The sequence below is a fragment of the Balaenoptera physalus genome (genome assembly GCF_965194825.1).
Source record: "Balaenoptera physalus genome assembly, chromosome: 4".
Taxonomy (NCBI): Eukaryota; Metazoa; Chordata; class Mammalia; order Artiodactyla; family Balaenopteridae; genus Balaenoptera; species Balaenoptera physalus.
In genome coordinates, this window is record NC_138891.1 from 5,555,695 (window position 1) to 5,572,947 (window position 17,253).

The following is a 17,253-nucleotide window of genomic DNA, read 5'->3' on the forward strand; positions in this document are numbered from 1 at the left end:
CTGATTCATCACTCAGCTACCATAATGCTTCACTGGGGTGGAACTACGGGGGGAAAGCAGCTTCATCTCCTCACGTTGGGAACATGGCATGAGCTGCAGAAGCCAAAATGCTCAGGTTGCAAATTTGTGCCACCTTCTCAGCCCACGTGTTCAGTAAATGGCTTTGCTCTTTTCATCTTGCCAAAGCATGCTGATTAACCTTTCATCAAAGGTTATATATGTCCCCAGGTGGACTTGGACCATTGAGATGGAATTTTTTGCATGTGTTTTACATTTTGATAGCTGAATGGTGATTGTTTGTGTTGATGTTATTATTTATTTTAATTGCAGACCCAAAGAATAGCCCTTGGTGTGCCAGTAAAGTCCTAAAATACTAATAATAATCAGAACAATTCATATCACTCGTATCATGCCGTTTTCTGTTTTAAATCATACAGTAAAATCTCCTCATACGCCAACAGTTTCCACAATATGAAATGAAGCTGCTATCAATTTTATTGACAGAGAAATGTAAAATATAACATATTCTATCCTGACTCTGGTCCTGTACTCAAACTTGCAGCTGTGAACAAATAATCAGGAATTCTTTAAGAAGAACTTTTCAGTTTCAATAAAAGAAAGTCGCTAGTGGTATTTTTATGGGATGAAATCTCCCTAGTTCCCTCAGCAGCTCTAGAAACATCCATAGCCATTGTCTCCTCTCTCTTTGACAATTGTAAAATTGTCCAGGTAAATGTAACATTACTGGTGGTTTCAGGAAATTTGTTCATTTACATCTTTATTATTCACTTAGTTCATGAAATAAAGATGGTTGCTTATTTTTCTTTCATCCATAAATAACCCATAGGCAATGTATCTAATTTGGGAAATATTTTTCTTCTTAGTTTAAATTTTAAGGCTCTTTGGAAGAGGATCCTTAGCACAAATTAAGTCTGTAAACTACATGTTCTACTTTACTTGTTTGTAACATCTTACCATTCCAAGAAGTACAGAAAAACCATATAACACAATTGTTCCAAGTACCAACTAAGGCATTTAGTGACTCACAGAACGTGTGTCTCATGACTGTTTCTCAAAAGAAATGTGTTGGAGGACCTTCAAGATGGCGGAGGAGTAAGATGTGGAGATCACCTCCCTCCCCACAAATACAACAGAAATACATCTACATGTGGAATAACTCCTACAGAACTCCTATTGAACGCTGGCAGAACACCTCAGACTTCTCAAAAGGCAAGAAACTCCCCACGTACCTGGGTAAGGCAAAAGAAAAAAGAAAAAACAGGGACAAAAGAATAGGGACGGGACCTGCACCTCTGGGAGGGAGCTGTGAAGGAGGAAAAGTTTCCACATACTAGGAAGCTCCTTCACTGGTGGAGACAGGGGCTGGGCAAGGGGGAAGCTTCAGAGCCATGGAGGAGAGCACAGAAACAGGCGTGCAGAGGGCAAAGCAGAGAGATTCCCACACAGAAGATCAGTGCCGACCAACACTCATCAGCCTGTGAGGCTTGTCTGCTCACCTGCTGGGGCAGGTGGGCGCTGAGAGCTGAGGCTTGGGCTTCGGAGGTCAGATCCCAGGGAGAGGACTGGGTTGGCTGCATGAACACAGCCTGAAGGGGGCTAGTGTGCCACAGCTAGCTGGGAGGAAGTCTGGGGAAAAGTCTGGACCTGCCAAAGAGGCAAGAAATCTTTGTTTTGGGGTGCACAAGGAGAGGGGATTCCCACTCCGTGTGCCCACAGAAGGCAGAGCACCACCTAAGCGAGCTCCAGAGATGGGCTATCAGCTCAGACACCAGAGTGGGGCATGAACCGCTAACGCCGCCATCACTGCCACCAAGAATCCTGTGTGCAAGTACAGGTCACTACCTGCAATGCTCCAGGAGTCTGTGCAGCCCACCACTGCCAGGGTTCTGTGACCTAGGGACAACTTCCCCAGGAGAACACACAGTGTGCCTCAAGCTGTTGCAATGTCATGCTGGCCTCTTCCACCTCAGGTTCACTCTGCATTCCAATTATGACTACCGTATCCCTCCTTCACAGCTTGAGTGAGCATGAGAGCCCTAATCAGCCTCTGCTTTAACTGCCTCTTGTCTGGGAGGGGAACAGGAGCCTGAGGGTGAACTACACACAAAGGCGGGGCCAAACCAAAGCTGAACACCAGGAGCTGGGCGAACAAAGAAGAAAAAGGGAAGTTTCTCCATGCAGTTTCAGGAGCAGCAGATTAAATCCCCACAATCAACTTGAAAAACTCTGTATTTGAAGAATACCTGGTTAGACAATGAAAGTTCCCAAAATTGAAGCAGTTGCTTTGGGACCAACTGCTTTGGGAGCAACTGTAGACCTGGGGTTTGCTTTCTGCATCTGATTGGTTTCTGGTTTTATGTTTATCTCAGTTTAGTTTTTAGTGCTTGTTATTATTGGTGGATTGGTTTATTGGTTTGGCTGCTCTCTTCCTTTTATTAATTTAATTTAATTTTTAAATTTTTTTACTATTTTTCTTATTTATTTTTTAATGTTATTTATCTTATTTTACTATTTTTCATTTTTTATTATATATATATATTTGCCTTTTTTCTCTTTTTGTGAGTGTGTATATGTATGTTTCTTTGGGTGATCTTGTCTGTTTAGGTTTGCTTTTACAATTTGTCCTAGGATTCTGACTGTTCTTTTTTTTTTTTACTTGTTTGTTTGTTTGTTTTCTTTTTATTAGTGTGTGTGTATGTTTTTTTGTGTGATTTTGTCTGTTTAGTATTCTTATTACCATTTGGTTTGGGATTCTATCTATTCGGGTTTTTTTGTTTTTATTTTCCCTTCCTTTTCTTCTGAGCCATGTGTCTGACAGGGTGTTGATGCTCCGGCCAGGAGTCGGGCCTGAGACTGCAAGGTGGGAGAGCCTAGTCCAGGATATTGGAACAATAAACCCTCCTGGACCCATGTAATATCAATCAGTGAGAGATCTCCCAGATAACTCTGTCTCAGCAATAAGACCCAGCTCCACCCAATGGCCAGCAAGCTCCAGTGCTGGATGCCCCATGCCAAACAACTAGCAAGACAGGAACACAAACCCACCCACTAGCAGAGAGGCTGCCTAAAGTCATACTAAGTTCACAAACACCACAAAATGCAGCACCGGACGTGGCTCTGCCCACCCCAAGGACAAGATCCAGCCCCACCCACCAGAACATAGGCACCAGTTCCCTACACCAGGAAGCCTACAGAAGCCACTGAACCAACCTCACCCACTGGGGGCAGACACCAAAAATAACGAGAACTACAAACCTGCAGCCTGTGAAAAGGAGACACCAAACACAGTAAGTTAAACAAAATGAGAAGACAGAGGAACACACAGCAGACAAAGGAGCAAGGTAAAAACCCACCAGACCAAACAAATGAAGAGGAAATAGGCAGTCTACCTGAAAAAGAACTCAGAGAAATGACAGTAAAGATGATCTAAAATCGCAAAAATAAGAGAAACATTTAACAAGGACATAGAAGAACTGAAGAGCAAACAAATAATGATGAACAACACAATAAACGAAATTAAAAATACTCTAGAAGGAATCAATAGCAAAATAACTGAGGAAGAAGAACGGATAAATGACCTCGAAGATAAAATAGTGGAAATAACTACCACAGAGCAGAATAAAGAAAAAGAATGAAAAGAATTAAGGACAGTCTCAGAGACTTCTGACATAATATTAAACACACCAACATTCTAATTATAGGGGTCCCAGAAAAAGAAGAGAAAAAGAAAGAGTCTGAGAAAACATTTGAAGAGATTATAGTCGAAAACTTTCCTAACATGAGAAAGGAAATAGTCAATCAAGTCCAGAAAGTACAGAGAGTCCCATAAGGATAAATCCAAGGAGAAACACGCAAGACACATATTAATCAAACTATCAAAAATTAAATACAAAGAAAAAAATATTAAAAGCAGCAACGGAAAAGCAACAAATAACATACAAGGGAATCCCCATAAGGTTAACAGCTGTTTTTAAGCAGAACATCTGCAAGCCAGAAGGGACTGCCAGGACATATTTAAAGTGATGAAAGGGAAAAACCAAAAACCAAGGTTACTCTACCCAGCAAGGATCTCATTCAGATTTGATGGAGAAATTAAAACCTTTACAAACAAGCAAAAGTTAACAGAATTCAGCACCACCAAACCAGCTTTACAACAAATGATAAAATAACTGCTCTAGGCAGGAAACACAAGAGAAGGAGAAGACCTGCAAGAACAAAACAAAACAATTAAGAAAATGGTAATATGAATGTACATATCAATAATTACTTTAAATGTAAATGGATTAAATGTTCCAACCAAAAGACATAGATTGGCTGAATGGATACAAAAGCATGACCCGTATACATGCTGTCTACAAGAGACCCATTTCAGACCTAGGGACACATACAGACTGAAAGTGAGAGGATGGAAAAAGATATGCCATGCAAATGAAAATCAAAAGAAAGCTGGAGTAGCAATACTCATATCTGGGAAAATAGTCTTTAAAATAAAGACTATTACAAGAGACAAAGAAGGACACTACATAGTGATCAAGGGATCAATCCAAGAAGAAGATATAACAATTGAAATATTTATGCATCCAGCATAGGAGTACCTTAATACATAAGGCAAATGCTAACAGCCATAAAAGGGGAAATCGACAGAAACACAATAATAGTAGGGGACTTTAACACCCCACTTTCATCTATGGATAGACGATCCAAAATGAAAATAAATAAGGATACAGAGCTTTAAATGACATATTAGACCAGATGGACTTAATTGATATTTATAAGACATTCCATCCAAAAACAACAGAATACACTTTCTTCTCAAGTGCTCATGGAGCATTCTCCAGGAGAGATCACATCTTGGGTCACAAATCAAGCCTTGGTAAATTTAAGAAAATTGAAATCATATCAAGTATCTATTCTGACCACAATACTATAAGATAGATATCAATTACAGGAAAAAAAACTGTAAAAAATACAAACATATGGAGGCTAAACAGTACGCTACTAAATAACAAAGAGATCACTGAAGAAATCAAAGAGGAAATCAAAAAATACCTAGAAACAACTGACAGTGAAAACATGATGACCCAAAACCTATGGGATGCTGCAAAAACAGTTCTAAGAGGGAGGTTTATAGCAATACAATCTACCTCAAGAAACAAGAAAAATCTCAAATAAATGACCTAACCTCACACCTAAAGCAATTGGAGAAAGAAGAACAAAAAAACCCCAAAGTCTGCAGAAGGAAAGAAATCATAAAGATCACATCAGAAATAAATGAAAAAGAAATGAAGGAAACAATAGCAAATATCAATAAACCTAAAATCTGGTTCTCTGAGAAGATAAACAAAGCTAATAAACCATTAGCCAGACTCATCAAGAAAAAAAGGGAGAAGACTCAAATCAAGAATTAGAAATGACACAGGAAAAGTAACAACTGACACTGCAGTAATACCAAGGATCATGAGAGACTACTACAAGGAACTATATGCCAATAAAATGGACAACCTGGAAGAAATGGACAAATTCGTAGAAAAGTCCCACCTTCTGAGACTGAACCAGGAAGAAATAGAAAATATGAACAGACCAATCAGAATCACTGAAATTGAAACTGTGATTAAAAATCTTCCAGCAAACAAATGCCCAGTACAAGATGGCTTCACAGGTGAATTCTATCAAACATTTAGAGAAGAGCTAACACCAATCGTTCTCAAATTCTTCCAAAATATAGCAGAGGGAGAAATAGTCCCAAACTCATTCTATGAGGCCACCATCATACTGGTACCAAAACCAGACAAAAATGTCACAAAAAAAGAAAACGACAAGCCAATATCACTGATGAACAGAGATGCAGCAATCATAAACATAATACTAGCAAACAGAATCCAACAGCACACTGAAAGGATCATACACCATGATCAAGTGGGGTTTATTCTAGAATACAAAGATTCTTCAATATACATAAATCAATCAATGTGATACACCATATTAACAAATTGAAGAGTAAAGACCATATGATATTCTCAATAGATGCAGAAAAAGCTTTCAACAAAATTCAACACCGATTTATGATAAAAACTCCCCAGAAAGTGGGCACAGAGGGAACCTACCTCTACATAATAAGAGACATATATGACAAACCGACAGCCAACATCATTCTCAATGTTGAAAAACTGAACCCTTTCCTCTATGATCAGGAACAAGACAAGGTTGCCCACTCTCACCACTATTATTCAACATAGTTTGGAAGTTTTAACAATAGCAATCAGAGAAGAAAAAGAAATAAAAGGGATCTAAATCAAAAAAGAAGAAGTAAAACTGTCACTGTTTGCAGATGACATGATACTATACATAAAGAATCCTAAAGATGCTACCAGAAAACTACTAGAGCTAATCAATGACTTTGGTAAAGTAGCAAGATACAAAATTAAAGCACAGAATTCTGTTGCATTCCTATTCACTAACAGCAAATAATCTGAAAGAGAAATTAAGGAAACACTCCCATTTACCACTGCAACAAAAAGAACAAAATACCTAGGAATAAACCTACCTAAGAAGACAAAAGACCTGAATGTACAGAACTCTAAGACACTGATGAAAGAAATTAAAGAGGATACAAACAGATGGAGAGATATACCATGTTCTTGGACTGGAAGAAGCAACATTGTGAAAATGACTCTACTACCCAAAGCAATCTACAGATTCAATGCAATCCCTATCAAACTACCAATGACCTTTTACACAGAAGTAGAACATAAAATTTCACAATTTGTATGGAAACACAAAAGATCCCGAATAGCCAGTGTAACCTTGAGAAAGGGCAACAGAGATGGAAGAATCAGGCTCCCTGACTTCACACTATACTACAAAGCTACAGTAATCAAGACAGTATGGTACTGGCCCAAAAATAGAAATATAGATCAATGGAACAGGATAGAAAGTCGAGAGATAAACCCATGCACATATGGTCACCTTATTTTTGATAAAGGAGGCAAGAATATACAATGGAGAAAATACAGCTTCTTCAATAAGTGGTGCTGGGAAAACTGGAGAGCTACATGTAAAAGAATGAGATTAGAACATTCCCCAATACTGCATACAAAAATAAACTCAAAATTGATTAAAGACCTAAATGTAAGGGCAGACACTATAAAACTCTTAGAGGAAAACATAGGCAGAACACTCTATGACATAAATCATAGCAAAATCCTTTTTGACCTACCTCCTAGAGAAATGGAAATAAAAACAAAAATAAACAAATGGGACCTAATAAAACTTAAAAGCTTTTAAAGAGCAAAGGAAACCATAAACAAGATGAAAACACAACCCTCAGAATGGGAGAAAATAGTAACAAATGAAGCAACTGGCAAAGGATTATTCTCCAAAATATACAAGCAGCTCATGCAGCTCAATAACATAAAAACAAACAACCCAATCCAAAAACGGGCAGAAGACCTAAATAGACATATCTCCAAAGAAGATATACAGATTGCCAACAAACACATGAAAGGATGCTCAACGTCACTAATTATTAGAGAAATGCAAACCTCACACTGTTCAGAATGGCCATCATCAAAAAATCTACAAACAATAAATGCTGGAGAGGGTGTGGAGAAACGGGAACCCTCTTGCACTGTTGGTGGGAATGTAAATGGATACAGCCACTATGGAGAACAGTATGGAGGTTCCTTAAAAAACTAAAAATAGAACTACCTTATGACCCAGCAATCCCACTACTGGGCATATACCCTGAGAAAACCATACTTCAAAAAGAGTCATGTACCACAGTGTTCACTGCAGCTCTATTTACAATAACCAGGACATGGAAGCAACCTAGGTGTCTATTGACAGATGAATGGATGCAGAAGATGTGGCACATATATACAATGGAATATTACTCAGCCATAAAAAGAAACGAAATTGAGTTATTTGTAGTGAGGTGGATGGACTTAGAATCTGTCATACAGAGTGAAGTAAGTCAGAAAGAGAAAAGCAAATACTGTACACTAACACATATATATGGAAGCTAAAAAAAAAAAAGTTCTGATGAACCTAGGGAGAGGACAGGAATAAAGACACAGACATAGAGAATGGACTTGAGGATATGCGGAGGGGAAGGGGAAGCTGGGATGAATTGAGAGAGTAGCATTGACATATATACACTACGAAATGTAAAATAGATAGCTAGTGGGAAGCAGCTGCATAGCACAGGGAGATCAGCTCGGTGCTTTGTGACCACCTAGAGGGGTGGGATGGGGAGGGGGAGAGGGAGATGCAAGAGGGAGGGGATATGGGGATATATGTATACACATAGCTGATTCACTTTGTTATACAGCAGAAACTAACACAACACTGTAAAGCAATTATACTCCAATAAATATGTTAAAAAAAAAAAGAAATCTGTTGTTTACAGGAAAAAGAAAAGGAAAATATAGTGTGTTTATTCATCTCTGCTGTCTGTTCCATGGTTCCTTCTTTCTCCCATGTTAGAAAGACAAGAATTCTCATCTTAGGACTTTTCACTTAGGATATTTCAATTAAGTGTAAGACAGAACAATCATTCCATTTATAACTTTGAAACCCAGTGGTTGGCCCTCGCTGAAATTAAATTCCGTGCAGAGAGGAGGTTGTGAGATAATAGCCCATGTTTCCATAGGGCACAAAAAGTGTCTTTTTTGTTTGTTGGTTTGTTTTGCCTGAACATTGTTTTTTACACAAATTTTAATTAGCTCCCAAATATCTTTAAAAAAAGAAAAAAAATTTTTTTTAAGTTGGAAATTCTGATTTCTCTTGAAAAATCAGAAAAAGCTAAGAACCCTAGTGCTGCATTCCCACTAGGCAACTATTGGCTGCTGTTGAACTGACTGCCCCCTTTGGACAAAGGAGGGAAGTACAGTTTATTATGATCTAGACTCGGAGGCCCCAGTAACTGCTTCCTGCCAGGCCTCCGTAATCACTGGGTTTGCAAACCCCAGTACAGCTTATTGGTTCTCAACTACCACATACTCTTTTGCCAGCCGATCTTCAGGGTCTTCTGCATCCCCGCACCTTTTCCCCACCCCCCTCCCCAAGTTCATTGTTGCTGGTTTTATCTTGCAGTGCTTTTGATTCTCATTTTGGATAGGCGGTTTCATAAGGGACAATGTTTTGCCAACATCAATTTCAGTCCAGTCTCCCTTCACTAGAATATGACCTACAAGAAATTAAGGACTGGAGTGTTTGTGTGTGATTTCTTGGAGTTGACACCGAGGAATGATTTGATTCAGGTGTGGGTGACTATATTCAAAAAGGGATTCTGTCATTTTCTTTGCATCTTCCTTCAGGAGAGTTTGGCTTTGGCTAATAGCAGAAATTGGATTTCAGGAAGAAACCAAGTATCTTACACACGAAAAAAAAATCCTTCTCTCTTCTATTCTTTCTTCAAGTTAAAACATGATGAAAAATTCAGAAATAGTAATGTTTCTGAACATAACTTTGCTCCATTTTGGTTCTTTTTTTTTTGGTGCGGGGGAGGGAGCCACATACAACTTTCCCCCAAATACCTGGAAGCTGCCAGATTATTAGTTTGAAAAAAATCCATATAAAAGTATTTTTATTATTAACATTTGAAATAACCCCCCTTCCTTCCCATATTTAGGAACAGCATTCAAAATATAGAGTTAGCCATAGAGTGCAAAAATATCTATCCTTATTATCTGCCTGGTCAATAAACTGACACAGTGACATTGATTAACCTCCGGGATTTTTAAATTGCTAACTATCTAATAGCAAAGGTCTCTTTCATGTTGTTTTGCTTAGAAATAGAACACTATGGTTGATCATAAGTTTCTGTTGAATATTCCAAGCCAGGAGCCTAAGCCAAAGCTAGATTTGGAATCTTGACTAACATACAACTTCACATTTTTCAAAGTGTGTAATCCAGGCATTGTGAATAATTTCTGGCCAAGTCCTAGGAAACTGCTCATAGTCTTTCTAAACATAGCCTGGGAATTGTTATGCTGAAGCTAAAACCAAATGTCAGCTAAGGTCTGATGCTGGGGAAAACAATTAGAACAGTACTGAATTACCCTCCTGTTAAAGAGTTCACTTCAAGTGCTAATTATTAGTTGATCATGTTTTATTCATTAATCAGAGTTATTTTCAAGAGTGTCAGAGCATTTCAGGTGGGTTGGGTTATGATGGGAAAGACTACATAAACATACCCGCTGCATGTTTGTGATGTATTTAGCTGAAGATGCAGGACTCAATGGAAGCAAAATGCTTTACAGGGTAGGACAAAACAAAGCCTCTTTTGCACACTGTTTTCTTTTCTCTGGATTCTTTCTAGGTGAGAAGTGGGAGAGGCAGGGCTCAATTGCCAGCCACACTGGTACAGATATTGTTCTGCCAGATTTATGAACAAAAGCCTAGCTTATGCTAACTTACTGCTATTGTATACTTAGGTATATTTGTTTCCTAGGGCTGCCGAAATAAATGACTATAAACTTTGATGGCTTAAAACAGCAGAAAGTCATTCTCTCCCAGTTCTGGAGGCTAGAAGTCCAAAGTCCAGGTGTTGATAGGTTAGCTTTCTTCATTGGGGCTCAGAGTGAAAATCCATTCCATGCCTTCTCCTACTTTTCTGGATGTTGCCTTCAGTCCTTGACTGTAGATACAATGCACAATCTCATCTCTGCCTTTGTTTTCACATTGGGCTTCTCGTTGTGTGCCTTCACATCACCTTCCTCTACAGGGCTGTGTCTCTTCTCCTTTTCTTATAAGGACACCATTCACATTGGAGGAAGGACCTCATCTTAACTAATTACATCTACCAAAATACTATTTCCAAATAGGGTCATATTCTCACGTACTAGAGGTAGGGCTTCAACACACCTGTTTTGGGGACACAGATAAACCCCCTTTGGGCTCACCTCACCTTTCCCAGGGAGCTTATGAACACAATTTGTACCCTTACCTTTAATGGGTTATTTACAATCTTAGGACTTTCCTGGTTCTTGAGCCCAACCAGTACCATCAAGGCTTCCATCTTTATCCTTGAAGTTTGAGGTACAGGGAAGCAGAACAGGGACCCCCAAACTATCTTTTCCCCAACTTTTCTTTTTTCTTGAACATTCTGCCCCTTGCTGTCTACAACCCATCCTGTTGTTTTCAGTTGGGTCCCCCAGAAGCAGAGCCTGAAACGGCACTCTCATGAAAGTTGTTTTTTTCAGAGGGTGTATTCTTGGGGGAAAAGGAATGAAGGAAGTAGAATAGGGCCAGAGAAGAAAGCTAAGGCTTCAGACTGATTTCATGGGAAGCTCTGAATATTTTTAATAATTCTTTAAAATATTATTTGATCAATAATATAACCTAAGGGTAATATATTAAAAGAAACAGGTGTGGTCAGAAAAAACGCTGAACTGAGGAAAAAAGAGATGACTAACATCAGTTCTTAGGACCATTGGCAAGTCATGGGCCATCTTTGGGTAAGCTGATTAGTAATCCTAGTTTGCCTGGAACACTTCCAGTTAGCACCTGTGGCACCGATGAAATCATTAATAGTGCTCCATTTTAAGCTCAGAAATGTCCTGGTTTGGTTGATAAATTGTACGGACAGTTTATTTTTGACTCTCCTTTTCCCAATTTGCAAAATGAGTGTGTTGAAATAGATGACATATAAGGACCCTTCCAATAATAAAATTTTCTGCGTGGTACATTCTATTAAATAAAACGTTGTTTTTCGAGGAAATCTACTTGGGAGAAAGAGAGAATGCTTCCTTCATCTTTTACCTTATAAATAAACTTATTGTATTTTTTATTTGTTCATCCTTCTATTCCCCTTCCGTGCATTCATGCATTCTTTATTAGTGTGCAGTTATAATATACCCTATACTATGTCAGATAAGTCAGGGGAATAAAACGAAAACATATTCAGTAACAGTCTCTATACCAAATCCTATGCTTTTTAGAAAAAATTCATCTAATCAATGATCACACGGGTGAACTACTTCTAACAACATATGAAAAATGTAAAATAAATAAGACCAGAGAGATGGACCAGCTGCCCCAAAATAAACAGTAAGCGAGCTTTGGAGACAATATTTAGATCAAGAATTCCAATGCCTAAATTTTTTTCTACCATACAGTGCAAAAATTTTAATCAGTCTCTTTCATAGAGAGAATAACAAAATTTCATAAAATCTAGTTAAAGAATAGATAATCGGAAATCGTTTGTAGTACAGGTAAAGGGCACAGTTCTTAGTCAAATTGATTGACGAATAATAATGTTGACAGTGATCACAGTGATAGTGACATGATTGTGTTGATGACGCCGAGATTAGTTCAGATTCAGAGCACTTCACCGTTTGTTTACCATATTTCCTTTTACAGAACAGTGATCTAAGATGTTCACATCAAATTGCAAAATCTATGCTCAGTCATCAACCCTTCTACTGCTCTTGGCCAATACCTGTTGTATTCAGATCACAGATTGCTTTTATTTAGTCTTCAGTGTGTTGCAGTTGCTTTACTATAATGATAAGATTGGTGTTAGAAGGGTCATCGATTACTCAGCATCAAGGAGAGGCCCTGCTGGACTAATAAATTCATTTTTTTAAAGTATTCATTTTTTAAAAAATTGCAGTATAATTGCTTTACAATGTTGTGTTAATTTTTGCTGTACAGCAAAGTGATTCATTTACACATTTATATACACATTCATTTTTTATATCCTTTTTTAACACCTTTATTGGAGTATAATTACTTTACAAAGGTGTGTTAGTTTCTGTTGTATAACAAAGTGAAAAAGCTATGCATATACATATATCCCCATATCTCCTCCCTCTTGCGTCTCCCTCCCAACCTCCCTATCCCACCCCTCTAGGTGGTCACAAAGCACTGAGCTGATCTCCCTGTGCTATGTGGCTGCTTCTCACTAGCTATCTATTTTACGTTTGGTAGTGTATATATGTCCATGCCACTCTCTCACTTCATACCAGTTTACCCTTCCCCCTCCCTGGGTCCTCAAGTCCATCCTCTACATCTACGTCTTTATTCCTGCCCTGCCCCTAGGTTCTTCAGAACCATTATTTTTTAGATTCCATATACATCTGTTAGCATACAATATTTGTTTTTCTCTTTCTGACTTACTTCACTCTGTATGAGAGATTCTAAATCCATCCATCTCACTACAAATAACTCAATTTCGTTTCTTTTTATGGCTGAGTAATATTCCATTGTATATATGTGCCACATCTTCTTCATCCATGCATCTGTCGATGGACACTTAGGTTACTTCCATGTCCTGGCTATTGTAAATAGAGCTGCAATGAACATTGTGGTACATGACTCTTTTTGAATTATGGTTTTCTCAGGGTATATGCCCAGTAGTGGGATTGCTGGGTCATATGGTAGTTCTATTTTTAGTTTTTTAAGAAACCTCCATACTGTTCTCCATAGTGGCTGTATCCATTTACATTCCCACCAACAGTGCAAGAGGGTTCCCTTTTCTCCACACCCTCTCCAGCATTTATTGTTTGTAGATTTTTTGATGATGACCATTCTGAAAGGTGTGAGGTGATACCTCATTGTAGTTTTGATTTGCATTTCTCTAATGATTAGTGATGCTGAGCATCCTTTCATGTGTTTGTTGGCAATCTGTATATCTTCTTTGGAGATATGTCTATTTAGGTCTTCTGCCCATTTTTGGATTGGGTTGTTTTGGTTTTTTTTGATATTGAGCTGCATGAGCTGCTTGTATATTTTGGAGATTAATCCTTTGTCACTTGCTTCATTTGCAAATATTTCTCCCATTCTGAGGATTGTCTTTTCATCTTGTTTATCTTTTCCTTTGCTGTGCAAAAGCTTTAAAGTTTCATTAGATCCCATTTGTTTATTTTTATTTTTATTTCCATTTCTCTAGGAGGTGGGTCAAAAAAGATCTTGCTGTGATTTATGTCATAGAGTGGTCTGCCTATGTTTTCCTCTAAGAATTTGATAGTGTCTGGCATTACATTTAGGTCTTTAATCCATTTTGAGTTTATTTTTGTGTATACTCTTAGGGAGTGTTCTAATTTCATTCTTTTACATGTAGCTGTCCAGTTTTCTCAGCACCACTTATTGAAGAGGCTGTCGTTTCTCCATTGTATATTTTTGCCTCCTTTATCAAAAACAAGGCGACCATATGTGCGTGAGTTTATCTTTGGGCTTTCTATCCTGTTCCTTTGATCTATACTTCTGTTTCTGTGCCAGTACCATACTGTCTTGATTACTGTAGCTTTGTAGTACAGTCTGAAGTCAGGGAGCCTGATTCCTCCAACTCCATTTTTCTTTCTCAGGATTGCTTTGGCTATTTGGGGTCTTTTGTGTTTCCATACAAATTGTGAAATTTTTTGTTCTAGTTTTGTGAAAAATGCCAGCGGTAGGTTCATAGGGATTTCATTGAATCTGTAGATTGCTTTGGGTAGTATAGTCATTTTCACAATGTTGATTCTTCCAATCAAAGAACATGGTACATCTCTCCATCTGTTTGTATCATCTTTAATTTCTTTCATCAGTGGCTTATAGTTTTCTGCATACAGATCCTTTGTCTCCTTAGGTAGTTTTATTCCTTGGTATTTTATTCTTTTGTTGCAATGGTAAATGGAAGTGTTTCCTTAGTTTCTCATTCAGATTTTTCATCATTAGTGTATAGGAATATAAGAGATTTCTGTGCATTAATTTTGTATCCTGCTACTTTACCAAAGTCCTTGATTAGCTCTAATAGTTTTCTGGTAGCATCTTTAGAATTCTCTATGTATAGTGTCATGTTATCTGCAAACACTGACAGCTTTACTTCTTCTTTTCCGATTGGGATTCCTTTTTCTTCTATGATTGCTGTGGTTAAAACTTCCAAAGCTATGTTGAATAATAGTGGTGAGAGTGGACAACCTTGTCTTGTTCCTGATCTTAGTGGAAATGGTTTCAGTTTTTCACCATTGAGAACAACGTTGGCTGTGAATTTGTCATATATGGCCATTATTATGTTGAGGTAAGTTCCCTCTATACCTACTTTCTGGAGGGTTTTTTTCATAAATGGGTGTTGAATTTTGTCAAAAGCTTTTTCTGCCTCTATTGAGATGATCATAATGTTTTTCTCCTTCAATTTGTTAATATGGTTTATCACATTGATTGATTTGCGTATATTGAAGAAACCTTGCATTCCTGGGATAAACTTCACTTGATCAAGATGTATGATCCTTTTAAAGTGCTGTTGGACTCTGTTGGCTAGTTTTTTTTTTTTTTTTAAGGATTTTTGCCTCTATGTTCATCAGTGATATTGGCCTGTCGTTTCCTTTCTTTGTGACATCTTTGTCTGGTTTTGGTGTCAGTGTGATGGTGGCCTTGTAGAGTGAGTTTGGGAATGTTCCTCCCTCTGCTATATTTTGGAAGAGTTTGAGAAGGATAGGTGTTAGCTCTTCTCTAAATGTTTGACAGAATTCACCTGTGAAGCCATCTGGTCCTGGGCTTTTGTTTGTTGGAAGGTTTTTAATCACAGTTTCAATTACAGTGCTTCTGATTGGTCTGTTTATATTTTCTATTTCTTCCTGATTCAGTCTCAGAAGGCTGTGCTTTTCTAAGACTTTGTCCATTTCTTCCAGGTTGTCCATTTGATTGGTATATATTTGCTTGTAGTACTCTCTCATGATCCTTTGTATTTCTGCAGTGTCAGTTGTTACTTCTCCTTTTTCATTTCTAATTCTATTGATTTGAGTCTTCTCCCTTTTTTTCTTGGTGAGTCTGGCTAATGATTTACCAATTTTGTTTATCTTCTCAAAGAACCAGCTTTTAGTTTTATTGATCTTTGCTATCGTTTCCTTCATTTCTTTTTCATTTATTTCTGATCTTATCTTCATGATTTCTTTCCTTCTGCTAACTTTGAGTTTTTTTTGTTCTCCTTTTTCTAATTGCCTTAGGTGTAAGGTTAGGTTGTTTATTTGAGATGTTTCTTGTTTCTTGAGGTAAGATTGTATTCCTTTATACTTCCCTCTTAGAACTGCTTTTGCTGCATCCCATAGGTTTTGGGCTGTTGTGTTTTCATTGTCATTTGTTTATAAGTATTTTTTGATTTCCTCTTTGAATTCTTCGTGATCTCTTGGTTATTTAGTAGTGTATTCTTTAGCCTCCATGTGTTTGTATTTTTTACAGATTTTTTCCTGTAATTGATATTTAGTCTCATAGGGTTGTGTTCAGAAAAGATACTTGATATGATTTCAATTTTCTTAAATTTACCAAGGCTTGATTTGTGACCCAAGATATGATCTATCCTGGAGAATGTTCCATGAGCACTTGAGAAGAAAGCGTCTTCTATTGTTTTTGGATGGAATGCCCTATAAATATCAATTAAATCCATCTTGTTTAATGTATCATTTAAAGCTTGTGTTTCCTTATTTATTTTCATTTTGGATGATCTGTCCATTGGTGAAAGTGGGGTGTTGAAGTTCCCTACTAGGATTGTGTTACTGTTGATTTCCCCTTTTATGGCTGTCAGCATTTGCTTTATGTATTGAGGTGCTCCTATATTGGGTGCATAAATATTTACAATTGTTATATCTTCTTCTTGGATTGGTCCCTTGATCATTATGTAGGGTCCTTCTTTGTCTCTTGTAGTAGTCTTTATTTTAAAGTCTATTTTTTCTGATATGAGAATTGCTACTCCAGCTTTCTTTTGATTTCCATTTGCATGGCATATCTTTTTTCCATCCCCTCACTTTCAGTCTGTATGTGTCCCTAGGTCTGAAGTGGATATCTTGTAGACAGCATATATACGGGTCTTGTTTTTGTGTCCATTCAGCCAGTCTCTGTCTTTTGGTTGTAGCATTTAATCCATTTACGTTTAAGATAGTTATCAATATGTATGTTCCTACCATTACCATTTTCTTGATTATTTTGGGTTTGTTATTGTAGGTCTTTTCCTTCTCTTGTGTTTCCTGCCTAGAGAAGTTCCTTTAGAATTTGTTGTAAAGCTGGTTTGGTGGTGCTATATTCTCTTAGCTTTTGCTTGTCTGTAAAGGTTTTAATTTCTCCGTCGAATCTGAATGAGATCCTTGCTGGGTAGAGTAATCTTGGTTGTAGGTTTTTCCCTTTCATCACTTTAAATATGTCCTGCCAGTCCCTTCTGGCTTGCAGAGTTTCTGCTGAAAGATCAGCTGTTAACCTTATGGGGATTTCCTTGTATGTTATTTGTTGTTTTTCCCTTGCTGCTTTTAAAGCTTTTTCTTT